The 15,853-nt window shown below is 42.6% G+C and overlaps 1 protein-coding gene across 2 annotated transcripts in view; it reads left to right on the forward strand.

The window, feature by feature from the left end:
• LOC115202243 (mucin-5AC-like) overlaps positions 1 to 12,408 on the forward strand; it is a 33,383-nt gene extending 20,975 nt beyond the window's left edge. For both annotated transcript variants that reach the window (XM_029766234.1, XM_029766232.1), the window contains exon 10: positions 12,384 to 12,408. The gene's annotated coding sequence lies outside the window, so the exon portion shown is untranslated. The remainder of the gene's footprint in view (positions 1 to 12,383) is intronic.
• Positions 12,409 to 15,853: the final 3,445 nt, after the last annotated feature.

Consider the following 15,853-nt stretch of genomic DNA (forward strand, 5'->3'; position numbering starts at 1 on the left):
CTAGGCCCTCCATGGAATGAGTTTGACACCCCTGTCCTATGGGGACAGCCGAAGAACCCTTTTAGGTTCTAGATAGCACCTTTTTTGACCTAAGAGTGTAGCTTATTATTCTCACTGTTGAATTGTAGTTATTAACTCTATATTCTAAATACAGTGGAAAAGACGAGGATTATACAGCAGCTTCAGTTGTGGATTTCACATTTAGCATGAGGAGAAAATGCCCTTCTTGGAAGGAAAGCTCGGCCTTGCTCATACACAATAAGAAAAGCTGTCTATTTTGTGTTGTAGATACTGTACATAGAAAACAGACTGAATCGACCTTGAAGGAGTCATAAAAAGGAAGAAAGAGAAAGCAAGAAACAGCCAGCCCTTTCTTCCTTCCACCTGGTTTAGGTAGTGATGAGCAAGCTGGAAAGCCTGAACTTGAAAGGCCTCTTGCCTCCCCCATCCAGGGGAGATAATGGACATGACCCGACAGCTCATGAAACAGCATAATTAGCTTGTTAGGCCGGCTGTGTTATTTTCCGATCGGGTTTGCTTTCATGCCGTCCGCTCACGGGGGTTATCATAAATTTGACTGTGGAATAGCCTGTCGGTCCAGAGAGAGGGGAGAGAATGTGGGCAAGCCTAGCTAGTAATTAGTGTGGGCTATTTTATTGTTCGAGAGGTGCTTTTGTTCGATGTGATTGGACACATAGGTTCAAAGACAGGGCAAGGCTGTGTGGAGACTGAGGCCAAGGATCAGATTATGTTATCTCATGTGCTTATGAACAGATCTACTAACTTTGTGCTTAGATATATTTGTCATTCATCGGCCCCAAAATAAATATTTTTCTTGTTTATGTAGTGGCAATGCTGTCCCCAGTAATAAATTAAAAAAACAGACCTCCATTTTGTGGTTTGAGACCACCATTTGGACGTCCCAATGGCTCTATGGCAGTGTGAGAGGGGGCCTGGGCTCAGTAATAACAGTGGCTGGATGCTGCTGGGTGGTGTTTCCTGCATGTGTGGGTTTTGATGTGGTGATGGAGATGACAGGGCTCTGTCATGTCACCTGACTGGCTTGATGTTTTATCATAGGGAGGGACTAGTGGAAAGGCAGGCTGGAAAGGCCCCATACACACACACAGGACAAAAACAGCTGGTGTCAGCTGATCCCAATCTGCCTCTTGTGTCCTGTGCAACACAACAATGTTAGCTCACTAAGCTAAAAGCCTAAGCATTTGCTTGGGGAGCTAACAGAAGTCTTCAGGCCTCAGGCAGTTACTCATCAGACAAGCTTGATTCCCCAAACCATTACATAGCAGTGTACAGTCGTGGCAAAAAGGTTTGAGAATGACACAAATATTAATTTTCACAAAGTCTGCTGCCTCAATTTGTATGATGGCAATTTGCATATACTCCAGAATGTTATGAAGAGTGATCAGATGTCATGCTGATTGAGTTCGAATAACAGACTGGAAGCTTTAAAAGGAGGGTGGTGCTTGGAATCATTGTTCTTCCTCTGTCAAACATGGTTATCTGCAAGGAAACACGTGCCGTCATCATTGCTTTGCACAAAAAGGGCTTCACAGGCAAGGATATTGCTGTCAGTAAGATTGCATCTAAACCAACCATTTATCGGATCATCAAGAACTTCAAGGAGAGCGGTTCAATTGTTGTGAAGAAGGCTTCAGGGCGCCCAAGAAAGTCCAGCAAGCGACAGGACCGTCTCCTAAAGTTGATTCAGCTGCGGGATCGGGGCACCACCAGTACAGAGCTTGCTCAGGAATGGCAGCAGGCAGGTGTGAGTGCATCTGCACACAAGTGTCAAGAAGGGCAGCAAAGAAGCCACTTCTCTCCAGGAAAAACATCAGGGACAGACTGATATTCTGCAAAAGGTACAGCGATTGGACTGCTGAGGACTGGGGTAAAGTCATTTACTCTGATGAATCCCCTTTCCGATTGTTTGGGGCATCCGGAAAAAAGCTTGTCCGGAGAAGACAAGGTGAGTGCTACCATCAGTCCTGTGTCATGCCAACAGTAAAGCATCCTGAGACCATTCATGTGTGGGTTGCTTCTCAGCCAAGGGAGTGGGCTCACTCACAATTTTGCCTAAGAACACAGCCATGAATAAAGAATGGTACCAACACATCCTCCGACAGCAACTTCTCCTAACCATCCAGGAACAGTTTGGTGATGAACAATGCATTTTCCAGCTTGATGGAGCACCTTGCCATAAGGCAAAAGTGATAACTAAGTGGCTCGGGGAACAAAACATCGATATTTTGGGTCCATGGCCAGGAAACTCCCCAGACCTTAATCCCATTGAGAACCTGTGGTCATTCCTCAAGAGGTGGGTGGACAAACAAAAACCCACAAATTCTGACAAACTCCAAGCATTGATTATGCAAGAATGGGCTGCCATCAGTCAGGATGTGGCCCAGAAGTTAATTGACAGCATGCCAGTGCGGATTGCAGAGGTCTTGAAAAAGAAGGGTCAACACTGCAAATATTGACTCTCTGCATCAACTTCATGTAATTGTCAATAAAAGCCTTTGACACTTATGAAATGCGTGTAATTACTTCAGTATTCCATAGTAACATCTGACAAAAATATCTAAAGACACTGAGGCAGCAGACTTTGTGAAAATTAATATTTGTGTCATTCTCCAAACTTTTGGCCACGACTGTACTCTCTGCCCTGGCTCACCAACAGAGATAGACATTGTGCAGGGCTCCACACTGAGAATCATTCAACAATAGACCAGCTCAGGTTGTGTAATATGACAACAGCTGCATGTATCTACAGACTGATATTTATAATGTTAGATTAGATTAGTATTCGGCCGGTTATGTGGCTCACATAGCATGAGTAGTCCTCTCCCCTGACAATTATCTAGTTATTACTGTATATAGCCATGAGATTAAACACTTATTGTGTTTGAATGAGATTAAAATACACGTTTGTGTTGGTGGCTGACAGCTGCCTGTGACCGAAGTTTGAATGTGGAGTGCATGGAGTCAGGTTTTCAGTGTTGATTGTACTTAACTGTCTGAGGGTCCCAAATGCCCTATGACAAAATGGCGTCTCTGGCGTCTAGCTTTTTAATGTGATACTGTTATATACAGGCTCTGGATGTTACTGTTAGCCACTGTTCTGTCAAAAGACATTTCTTTGATCATGAATGTATGCATATTGTTTGACATGAATTCCTGACCTAATATCAATTTGTAATCCCTAAATTCCATTACTGACTGAAAGACCACATAATGAGCATCTTCATAGTCATTGTTTATCACACAACACTGTCAAACGACACCCCACATCTCATTTTGTAAAGGCATTACCCTCAACATTTCATACACCCCTTCTTTAATCCCTTGTGCCCTACTTATTTAAATCAGCACTACACAGAAGGTCTTGAATTGCCTCCCTGTCTCCCTGTTTCTACTCAGCCAGTGTGTTGAGAGATGCAGAGTAAAGGTTCCCTTTGATGCTCAGATAAAGAGTTAAAAGCCTTCAGACACGCCCTATGCTGGCTGGGCTCCGCACACTCTCTCACACCACACACACACACACACTGGCCTGGGTCCCCTCCTACGTTGAAGTCACTGGAGGCTGCTGAGGGGAGGACGGTTTCATAGTAATGGCTGGAATGGAGTCATTGGAATGGTAAGAATCACATGGAAACCATGTGTTCAATACCATTCCATTGACTCCATTCCAGCCATTATTTTGAGCCGTCCTCCCCTCAACAGCCTCCACTGTCCGACGTTGCTGTGCTACATCCATCACAGATGGTTGATTTCTCTGTAAATCCTCACACCTTGTTTGTTTGCCTCTATTATAGTGCTGATCCAGGCCGGATTGAAACAGGATAGGTCTAGCAGTGGATCTATTGACATATACAGGACCAGACACACCTACTAATTCAAGGGTTTTTCTTTATTTTTACTATTTTCTACATTGTAGAATAATAGTGAAGACATCAAAACTATGAAATAACACATGGAATCATGTAGTAACCAAAAAAGTGTAAAACAAATCAAAATGTATTTTATATTTGAGATTCTTCAAAGTAGCCACCTTTTGCCTTGATGACGGCTTTGCACACTCTTGGCATTCTCTCAACCAGCTTCATGAGGTAGTCACCTGGAATGCATTTCAATTAACAGGTGTGCCATGTTAAAAGTTAATTTGTGGAATTTCTTCTTATTTTGTTTGAGCCAATCAGTTGTGTTGTGACAAGGTAGGGGTGGTATACAGATATAGCCCTATTTGGTAAAAGACCAAGTCCATATTATGGCAAGAACAGTTCAAATAAGCAAGAGAAACGACAGTCCATTACTTGAAGACATGAAGGTCAGTCAATCCGGAACATTTCAAGAACTTTGAACGTTTCTTCAAGTGCAGTCACAAAAAACCATCAAGCTCTATGATGAAACTGGCTCTCACAAGGACCGCCACAGGAAAGGAAAACCCAGAGTTACCTCTGCTGCAGAGGATAAGTTCATTCGAGTTAACAGCCTCAGAAATTGCAGCCCAAATAAATCCTTCACAGAGCTCAAGTAACAGACACATCTCAACATCAACTGTTCAGAGGAGACTGCGTGAGTCAGGCCTTCATGGTCGAATTTCTGCAAATAAACCACTTCTAAAGGACACCAATAAGAAGAAGACTTGCTTGGGCCAAGAAACACGAGCAATGACATTAGACCAGTGGAAATCTGTCCAAATTAGAGATTTTTGGTTCCAACCGCTGTCTTTGTGAGACGCGGAGTAGGTGAATGGAAGATCTCCGCATGTGTAGTACCCACTGTGAAGCATGGAGGAGGAGGTGTGATGGTGTGGGGGTGCTTTGCCTGTGACACTGTCAGTGATTTATTTAGAATTCAAGGCACACTTAACCAGCAAGGCTACCACAGCATTCTGCAGCGATACGCCATCCCATCTGGTTTGTGCAACAGTTATCATTTGTTTTTCAACAGGACAATGACCCAACACACTTCCAGGCTGTGTAAGGGCTATTTGACCAAGAAGGAGAGCGAAGGAGTGCTGCAGCAGATGACTTGGCCTCCACAATCACCTGACCTCACCCCAATTACCTGACCTTACCCCAATTGAGATGGTTTGGGATGAGTTGGACCGCAGAGTGAAGGAAAAGCAGCCAACAACTAGGCAAGCATATGTGGGAACTCCTTCAAAACTGTTGGAAAAGCATTCCAGGTGAAGCTGGTTGAGAGAATGCCAATAATTTGATTTTATGGGGTATTGTGTGTAGATGAGGGGAAAAAAATGTAATCCGTTTTAGAATAAGGCTGTAAAGTAACAAATGTGGAACAAGTTAAGGGGTCTGAATGCTTTCCGAATGCACTGTTTATTCAATCTTTGACACTCTTACTGACAGTTGTGGCTGCTTTGTGTGATGTATTGTTGTCTCTACCTTCTTAGCCTTTGTGCTGTTGTCTGTGCCAATAATGTTTGTACCATGTTTTGTGCTGCTTCCGTGTTGTGTTACTACCATGCTGTGTTGTTGTCTTAGGTCTCTCTTTATGTAGTGCTGTGTTTTCTCTCTTGTCGTGATGTGTGTTTTGTCCTATATTTATTTTTCATTTTTAATCCCAGCCCTTATCCCCGCAGGAGGACTTTTGCCTTTTGGTAGGCCATCATTGTAAATAATAATTTGTTCTTAACTGACTTGCCTAGTTTAATAAAGGTTAAATAAATAAATAAATATTCCACGTGGGAGTAATATTCACTTTTGGTTGGTAGGCAGAAACAGAAACACTTCCTACAACTGTAACCCAGCTGTCTTTTCCTTTGGCTTTAGCGGTCAGGCGTGTTTCGGACGATCTAAATGTGTTTAGAATGCAAGAGGGTAAATTTACAAGAGGGCCACTTACAGGTGCTAATTAATCTATTATAAACATACACCCAAGGCTTCCTGTTAGCTTTGCATCTGTCATGACCTGGTCGTATCCCTTTGCCCTTTTCCTGTTTTCTTTTCTTTTTCTCTTTTTCTTTTACCAACACTCAGCGAAACCATTAGTATATTTAACCTTTACTATATTTAAACGTTAGGATGCAGCCCTGCCTCATAGTACAGTACACAGCTGCTGGTGTGGGTGGAATGTAGCTAATGTAGCTATCTAGCTGCTCGCTATTGAAACACTATCACATTCTGTGGCAGAGGTCAGAGCAAACTGGGTGTCAAATTCATCTTGTGAAAAATCCAATAACTGAGTGAAAAATACATTTGTTAGTTCAGCCAGTTGATTTAGTGGCAGTTGTTTCCTATAACAACCCTAAGTATACAAGTCAATCAAAGACAAAATTCAGATAACCCCTTAGCTAGTTTAGATACCGTTTGGCTCATTGACTATTATGGATCTCCACCAATGTTAACACCATGTCAAACTTCATTTGTAGCCTGTGCTAGAGGACATGGCTTTCCAAACAATTTAGAGGCAGGTTGTTTGAAAGAAATCCCCATTATGTGGTCATCATGGCTTGCCTTTGTAGAAGAAGCTGAAACCTTGACAAATGGGGTCAAGTCAAACAGATGCTTGAGAGCTATCTATAACCAATAAGGAACTCCAACCTTCTCCAACCACTCTCTCTCTCTCTCTCTCTCTCTCTCTCTCTCTCTCTCTCTGTTTGAATTATAGTTTAGCTGTTTTATCATATACTTACACCATACTCATATAGTCGCCTAAAATATAGCCTTCCGTTGCTATCAAACTCTGTTGCGTAGTAAGCTGATTAGCCTTGTTCATTAGCTTTCTGTAGAATACAAGGGAGTATAATTGAGACATTGATTTGAGTATCTATTGCTAGCCCTGGTCCGTGATATTTTTACACACTATACTGTGCCTCTCTTTATGAAAGGAAACATCTCTCCTTTATGTGACCTGAAACCATGCCCCAACCCATTAGTCATATCGGCAGTGCGTTTACCACTGCTATCTGGTCCAGAGATCAGTCAGATCGCGTTTGTATAATACCACACACATCTCACGTGTTCACTTCCTGAACTTGTCTCCACATCACAAAACCGCTAGGTGGGGTCGGTTCAACTTCCTGCTTGGGTTCCTTGACCTTCAGTGACCCTTTGCGATGGGAGCTAAGTAAAAGGTCAGAGGTCAGCGCAACCTAATTAAAGGGTATACGCTGACCACAAGGAGGAGAGTGATGTACTCCCTGTGTCCTAGGAGACACACCCACATTCTTTAGTGGTCACTGAGACATGTCCATGCAGAGGTTGAGCTAGAGGGAATTGTCCTCAAGGAACATCTAGACCTGCACACACTTAAAGCTGCAATATGTAACTGTTTGGGGGACCCGACCAAATTCACATAGAAATGTGTCATTCTCAACTCTAAGAAGTGGTAGATATGTTCTAGGTGCATTATTTCTATGCTTCCCGTTCTTACCTTTCGTTGTTGCGAAATTTACTTTCTGTTTCATACACCAGCTTCAAACAGCAACATATTTTTGGGTATTTTTACAAGATATTTCACAGCGGTTTAGATGGTACAATGATTCTCTACACTATACATTGCTTGTTTGGTCACATAAACTAAAATTAGGCAAACTATTGAAATTTAGCAACCAGGAAATGGCAGAGCGATTTCTGCATATTGCACCTATAAACATACAGATGCCACACACACACACACACACACACACACACACACACACACACACACACACACACACACACACACACACACACACACTGTCACGACTTCTGCCGAATTCGATGCCCCTCCTTGTTCGGGCGGTACTTGGCGGTCGACGTCAGCGGTCTTCTAGCCATCGTTGATCCATTTTTCATTTTCCATTGGTTTTGTCTTGTCTTCCTACACATCTGGTTCCAATCCCATTCATTACATGTTGTGTATTTAATCCTCTGTTTCCCCTCATGTCCTTGTCGGAGATTGTTTGTGGTTATGTGTTCGTGTATTATGTATAGGTGTGCGACGGGTTAGTTACCCATGTTTATTTTTTTATGTACTTTGGTTTTGGAGTTTGTTTATATATATTAAACTACTCCAGTTACACCAAGTGGGTTTCTCCTGCGCCTGACTTCCCTGCCACCTTCCCTGCCACACACACACACACACACACACACACACACACACACACACACACACACACACACACACACACACACACACACACACACACACACACACACACACACACACACACACACACACACACACACACACACACACACACAAGGTAAAGGAAGATATTTCTTAAGAGCTCACTTTTACAATTTCACTGTTCACTATACCCTCTACCTAACCCTGGACGGTGACCTCTGACCTTTTTGAGTGTTTGTATTTTAGACTCTTCCCAAGAGTTCCACCATAGCTGTCACGTTTTCCCTTCTCTCTCTTGTATTCTCGCCATGCTACCAGACAGCTGGTTGCCAAGTGCTGTAAGACACACACCGTCATTGACTTCGCTTTAGGAGCTAAATAATAATAATAATAATAATACTGGTCTGTCAACAAAGGAAAGCAGATGATAGAAAGGCAATGGCAATAAAATAATATGGCTATAAGTTTGATATGCTATATGGAAATAGTATTTACACCTTGGTAGCTTAGCTTGTCAGCGGTCACCCAGGTTCCATAGCTCTCTAAATAGGGGCCCGTTGTTCGACACCACAGGGTTTTCCGAATAGCACCTAGTATCTTCATTGCAGCTAGCAGCAGCCCTTGACATCGTGTGTGTGATCTGGTAGCATGCTATGATGTGATGCCACTTTGCCCAGACACTATTCCTCGAGATAGAGGCTACTACTCTATTCTATTATTGCATCCGGATGTTCCATTGAGCTTTACAAAATAGACCAGGCCAAAGGCCAGTCTATTGCAGATGTAGGATCTTAATTTGAGACAGTTTGCAACAGGAAACGTGGATTATAATTCATCTACATTTTTGTTGGGGTAAATACATATTTCGTAAGGGAAAATCAAGTCTGAAATTTCGTCGTGGAATTACTAAGCCTTTTTGAACCTCAAATAGTTCACGAGGTTTAAATGTCCTGCTTTGCAGGAAAGTTCGCCTGCAACAGGGTGATCAAATTAGATCTGTACCTATACTCTGAAGTTGAAATCCGGTATCCTAGACTAACAATGAAGGACAATAATCCAGTCATTGAACAAAACCCTTACAGTTCCTCTGACCAACACCATCTGTCACTTCCAGTTGTTTTACAAACAGTCAGTGCTTTGAGGACCTACTAAGAGTTCAGAAAATCATTTGTGGGGAGTTGGGAGGTGCAGTTAGTCGAACGTCTCTAGTAGTCAGCAGAACTAAGGTCAGGCTTTGTTTACTGAACAGAATTCCCCTGGGGCAGGATTATCCAGATAATCTCCTGGGAATTGAGTCCGCCCGCCAAATGCCGGATTAGGGAAGTGGCCGATCCTTTCAGCTCCTCTAGAGTCCCTAGGCTCAGTTTTTCAAAGTGATCTAGCTGGATTTTGGCAATCGGATACGATTTAAATGAATAGAACGAGTGTCCCAATTCAAGTCAATAATTACTCTGTTCTATTCATTCTATTTCTATGCATTTAATCCTATCCGATAGGCGAAATCTAGATAGATAACTGGGCCCTGGTGATGCCTTCTCCACACTCATTCACAAACACTGTCACCTTTCTATGTACAAAGCAATAAGTACTGTGGATGGATTTAGTCTTAGTTCCTGACAAGGTATTTCTATTCCATGAGATCAGATTCTGTCCTGGAGGCACACTGTTGGAAGGAGCAGCAGCCATAACAGCTTTATGTCCATCCCCATAATGCGATACTACCTGTGACTTCAATAGTATGTAAGGGATAGACCTGTCACCATCCTCTGCTTGGTGTATTTTCTGCCGGTGTCTCCATCCAACGTAATTGGTTGTTTTAGCATTCCTGTCCACTCCTCCTGGGTCTAACCTACTCTCCGGGCCTCTGGGCCTACTGTGATCAGAGACTTGGTGAAAGATGGACATTCACCTGCTGGTATCGCCTCAAGCATCAGCTCCAACCTCCAACATTCCTTCCTCAGGCCCAAACTGACGAATCACACCACGGCTTAATATGCCTGTGTCTTTCAGTGTGTTAGTCATCGCGGTTGGGGGACTTTTCTCCCCACTCTCTAGGTGTAAAAACAGTTTACTTTAAATGAACGCTTTAGGTATGTTACACTGCGGCCACTATTGCTACGTTTTGATGTGTGTGTATGGTGGTTTTAAAATTGAGATGTTTACCAGATGTTTGATAGTGAAATGTTACTGGTTGAGAAATAGTAATACAAGTTGACGCAGGGCTGTGCATATTCATGACTATGATGAATTTGGCTTTGTTGTTGTAATGTAATGCATTATGTTTATATTGCACGTAAACCTATTAGAAGAAACACTGTACCTTTAAATGAACTTGCGGTTTTGTTCTTCCTCAGCAAGCTTTCACATTGATATTAACAACTGCATACTAAATATGTAGTAAATCGCTGCATTGCTTTGACCTGAAAGCTATTACGATTAGCTATTAAACTTTTCAGCACTTAACCTTTCAGTGTTAATCTGTCAGATCAAACAGATTTTTGCTTCCCTAGTTATTTTCTCTCATTGGTTATTTTGCTGTTTTTACATGCCCATACTAATAGGTAGGTAATTAGCTTAGACACATGCATTGCTCTTTCATTCAAAGTGTTTCCAAAAACGTCTTTATGGAAACGTCTTCTGACAAAATGGACAATTACAGTTCTATTGTATTCTACCATGCAGTGTAGGAATATTGACTGCATGGAACAGGTAGTTTAGAGGAGACCGTTGTGATGACGAGTGGGCGGTTTCCAAAAGGCCAGATATGCTTTACTACACGCTGTAAAAGCCCAGGGGAGAGGGAAAGAGCGGTGATAAATTGTAACGTTTGAAACTGTCCCTCTGTGATGTCATAAGCAATGATAAAACAGGTATATAGTCAGTTTAGGACAGAAAGGATTTTGGGATTTCACTTAGTTTCCACCTGTCGTTTTTAGAGGGGGGTAAAGGTGAAGGTAGTAAACAGGTCTATGCAGGTTGTAGGTAATGAGACTGAAAACCGGTTGAGGTTTTGGTCTATTACTATCCATTAACAAATGATAGGTGGAAACTTACCTCCGCTACAGTTCAAACACTTGACTCCTAGGCCTTACTACAATGTGAGCAATCTAATCAATTGTAATCACTACTTTTGTAACCCAGCATTTGAGCTCTTGTTCAGAGACCAGATTGAGGAGGTGGTAGTCTCTCGCTGGACTCAGGTTAGCCTTCGTAGCATTTTCCCCAGAGTCACTAAATCCCCAGTGGAATGTCAAGCCTTTCAGTGACTAGGTTTCTCCTTCACTATAGTAACTGCCTAACTGGGGGTTCTCTCCACACAGATCCCTATCTGTTCCTATATGGCTCAACTTTAGCTCAGTTTAGCCCAGCCACTTTACAGAGCTGTGCGAGAGCTCACCTGTCCTGCAATATGCAATCAGACCCTTAGTAATCACATAAGCTCTGCAATATGCAATCAGCCTCTTAGTAATCACATAAAGCTGTTCTCTGTTACCTGGTCTCCTTTTTATTGCATGCATTTGAGATTACCGGGGGTCACATTTGAAAGTGCAACGGCAGGATATAAGAACTGTGAGGATGAGACACTCCTACAGCATGGTCGGTTTTCATTGATTTGGTCATGTACTATAGACTGCACTCCATCCATATCCAATAAGCACCTGTTAGCTGCCTTCAGTTCTTATTTGGGTATGTAGGAGGTTTTATGTATGAAATCTGTACACGCAGCTTTTTGTCGATCTAAAAGTGAATCTAGTCTAAGTCACCAATTGCTTTTTATGGAATTGAACCACCTCAACTCCACGGTCTTCACAGCTAGGGGGCATACACCGGTTCGAAGAATCCATAAAAGAGTCATCATAAATCAATTCAATAGAGTTTTTTTTTCCATGTCCGGTATCCTGTCCCGCAAACAGATGTTTCAGCACAGGTGTCAAAGGTCAGTGGCCACGTAAACATGGTCAAAGCAGAAGGTACGGCAGGGGGTTACAGGTGACGAGAGCCAGGATAGTGGTGTCACAGGATGACTAAGGACACAACTTTCCAGGAACATCCAGCCAGGTAGAAATATAGATGGAGAAAACTGAGGAGAAAGTTAAAAAGCCCTGAAAGGTAGCCCAGTTTGATCTCCCCATCGTGACGCTTCATCGATTACAAAGCAGGATTAGCAAAGGTTGAAGCTAAGTGCTTTTCAGATGAATAACTGTTCTGCACAACAAAATGAATCATTTGAATCATGAGTGACCCACTGACTTCATGCTGACTTCCACGTTGTTTCTTGTGTTTTTTAGGCTGAAGAAAAAACGTGAAGTAAAAGATAAATTCATCGGAAACGCCTGAAAACGAAGTATTTCTTTCAATTCATATTATATAGGGGGTTGATTAAGTTGATGTTTTCCCTGTCTATAAACAATTTAACTATTGTTGTCTTTTATATCTCAGGATAACCTACGGAAATGCTAAATTAAATTTCACAAATGCTATCATTATATTCTGGTACTTTTATTATACTGTATTTTTGTTATCATAGCCTTCGGAGTTAATACGCCTAATTTTGATTCATTCATTTAAATTCTAAACATATGCCCTGCGTCATAGGGTCCATGTCTCTTGTGTGTGCGTGTGTGTGTGTGTGTGTGTGTGTGTGTGTGTGTGTGTGTGTGTGTGTGTGTGTGTGTGTGTGTGTGTGTGTGTGTATAGATAGGAAGTATGTCTTTAGGGAAGAGTAGCAGTGTCAGAATGTGTTCATGTTGTTGTTCTGATTTACTTAGGATTTATACCAAGGCATTGTTGAATACTCTGATTGGCTTGAAGGGCATTCTAGAAAGCTGCATTATTTATTTACATAAACTCATATGAAGTCATACGAGATATGAGGTCATGTATGAACTTAAAATTGTTAACATCTCTGTTTCCAAGATACATTTTTGGGGAGATCAGTTTCAAATGTTTATGCAGATTTTTCACATTCCCCTCAAGCTATATTGTCAATTCATTTGTCTTTTTGAAAAAAAACGGCAATACTTCCATCGCCATTGTCTGTACATTTTATTTGCATGGATTTGATTATATCCTTTTTGGCTGTTTTGATGTCAGTAGCTAGATAAATGTAGTGAATGTCTCACAATGTGTCTGTTATTGGGCGATCTCAGTCCTACTCAGCGTGAAGCTTGTGTTTTATTCATGTTCTTCAACTTCCCCTCGTGTCAGCTGGGCCTCGTTCAGGAGCCAAACGTTGTGGAAACGTTGCAGATAGAAATGTCATGATTAGAGCTGACGTGAGACCTGATTCCGCATCTCACAGAGGCATGTCTGTTCTGCAAAATATATTTCTGAACGTTTCACAATGTTGTGCCCTGCTAAATGCAGCCCTGATCCCCCACATACAGTGAACTGGACCCTGCTATTGCGAGGCCACCTGTTAATACCCTCATGAATTAGAAACCAGGCTATCGAGCCAATCCACTGCATATCCATCCAAGAAGACATCCTAAAAGGCTTATGGGTGGATTGCTCTGGATGATGCTAATAATAGCAGATATGCTATAATTTCCACGTAGTAAAACACAACAAAAAGGAGAGGAAAGGGAGGCCAGGGCAACAGTCCAAGCCAAGAAGATAGCAGTGTTGGTTCATGATCCAGGGGAAATGAAAGTGATACTGTGATATAGCTTCGCTATGACAGAAAGATACAGCTGGGAGAGGTGGGATACGGGCGAGAACTCCAAACTGTTTCCTTTACAGGATAGTTTATCCTCTTTCTACACACTCATTCACAAACATCCCAATGTAGTGTGTCAAAATATATCTCCTTTTTTTTCATGCATCAAGTCTAAAATCTTGACACAAATGAAATGTTAAAAGCTAAGTAGTCTAGAAGATGTTTCCATAAACAATGCTCTGTCTAGAACACCTGTTTCTCTTGTTTGTACATTTTAATAAATCTATCAAAAACATCTGCAGCATCTAGTTGTGGTTTTTCTAAAAGTGTGGAGACGGCACTTCCTTCTCTCAGATTTTTCAAGGGGAAAAAACATTTCAAGAAACTTTTTAAATAGTTGTCATTGTAACAAGGTTCCCCTAGTCTCAAGGTTCCCCTAAACATGTCATTTCTTCTTGCTGACCGGCCAACTGTCCAGCATCCCGCCTCCAGTCCAGCCTGTCATGTTATGGTAAGTGTAAACACGGGCTACAGGTGTCAATGCGTTCGCTTCAAAGTGACAGCGTTAAAAGACAGGAATTCCCTGACACTGTGCCACACATTCCTGGGACTGCAGTGCAGCACTTCCTCAAGTCTCAAGCAGGGCTCTTTTAGCTGGACTGGCGTTCAATAGCTAGCTCATTATCACCGCTAATTAGACCTTGAATATAGCCTTGGAACATGGATCGACCATGACATTGTGTTTGTAGATAATCTAGCACTCCATCTAAACTCCTTCAGTGTGAACTCCTTCGGCCGTGTGCCTTCTCACACCGCTGGAGGTGTACAGTTATTCCCTGACAATGCACAGTCTTGTGCATTAATACTTATGACCATAAATGACTCGTGATCATACATACTTTTAAAAGTCTTATGTAATGTAGTTATAGTACCACCCATCTAGTGCCTAGTTTTTGGGCCTGTTCCAGGTGCTATATGAAGCTTGTCTCCAGGGCTTCTGTCCTGTTCTGCCTAGTGATAACGCCAGGTGATAACACCAGTCCCTACAGCCAGCGGACCAATCGGGTGGTTTTTACATCTTAATCCACCATTAAGAGCTGAAATGCTGCGTTGGGCCTTGTGGTGAGTTCGTGACGGCAGGAGAGGCACTGGAATGCAGGCTCATACCCTTCAAACCTGACCACAGTCATTGGGGCCTCGCGCCAACCAGCTAAAGGAGGCAGAATACTACCCCCTCCCCTCTCCCTGAACTGAACCGGATCCAAATGTATTAGGATCCTTCCTGGTATCCCCTATTTATACGCTGTGTATTTTTACAGGCGGGCCGGATGATTCGGATGCTAGCGTCAAAGGGTGAAAGCAAAGAGAAAGGGGTTATGGTGGACCCTCTTTCTGGGTGCTATTCTGAGGATGTGGAGGGGGGCTTATCAGAGGTAATCAGGGAAAGGTGGCCACTAGAACTTCTCCATGTTCAGAATCTGCTAAATGGGACCTTCTAAACGTGCACTACATGACCAAAAGTATGTGGACACCTGCTCGTTCAAACATCTCATTCCAAAATCATGGGCATTAATATGGAGTTGGTCCATCCTTTGCTGCTATAACATCCTCCACTCTTCTAGGAAGGCTTTCCACTAGATGTTGGAACATTACTGCGGGGACTTGCTTCCATTCAGCCACAAGCATTAGTGAGGTCGGCCATTGATGTTGGGCGATTAGGCCTGGCTCACAACCAAAGGTGGTTGATGGGATTGAGGTCAGGGCTCTGTGCAGGCCAGTCAAGTTCTTTCACACCAATCTCGACAAACCATTTCTGTATGGACCTCTGTTTGCGAAAGGGGGCATTGTCATGCTGAAACAGGAAAATAATTTCCCAAACTGTTGCCACAAAGTTGGAAGCACAAAATGGTCTAGAATGTCATTGTATTCTGTAGCGTTAAGATTTCCCTTCACTGGAACTAAGGGGCCTAGCCCAAACCATGAAAAACAGCCCAAGACCATTATCCTCATCCACCAAACTTTACTGTTGGCACTATGCATTGGGGCAGGTAGCATTCTCCTGGCATCCGCCAAACCCCGATTCGAAGCGATTCATCACTC

Source organism: Salmo trutta, chromosome 11 (assembly GCF_901001165.1).
Source record: "Salmo trutta chromosome 11, fSalTru1.1, whole genome shotgun sequence".
Taxonomy (NCBI): Eukaryota; Metazoa; Chordata; class Actinopteri; order Salmoniformes; family Salmonidae; genus Salmo; species Salmo trutta.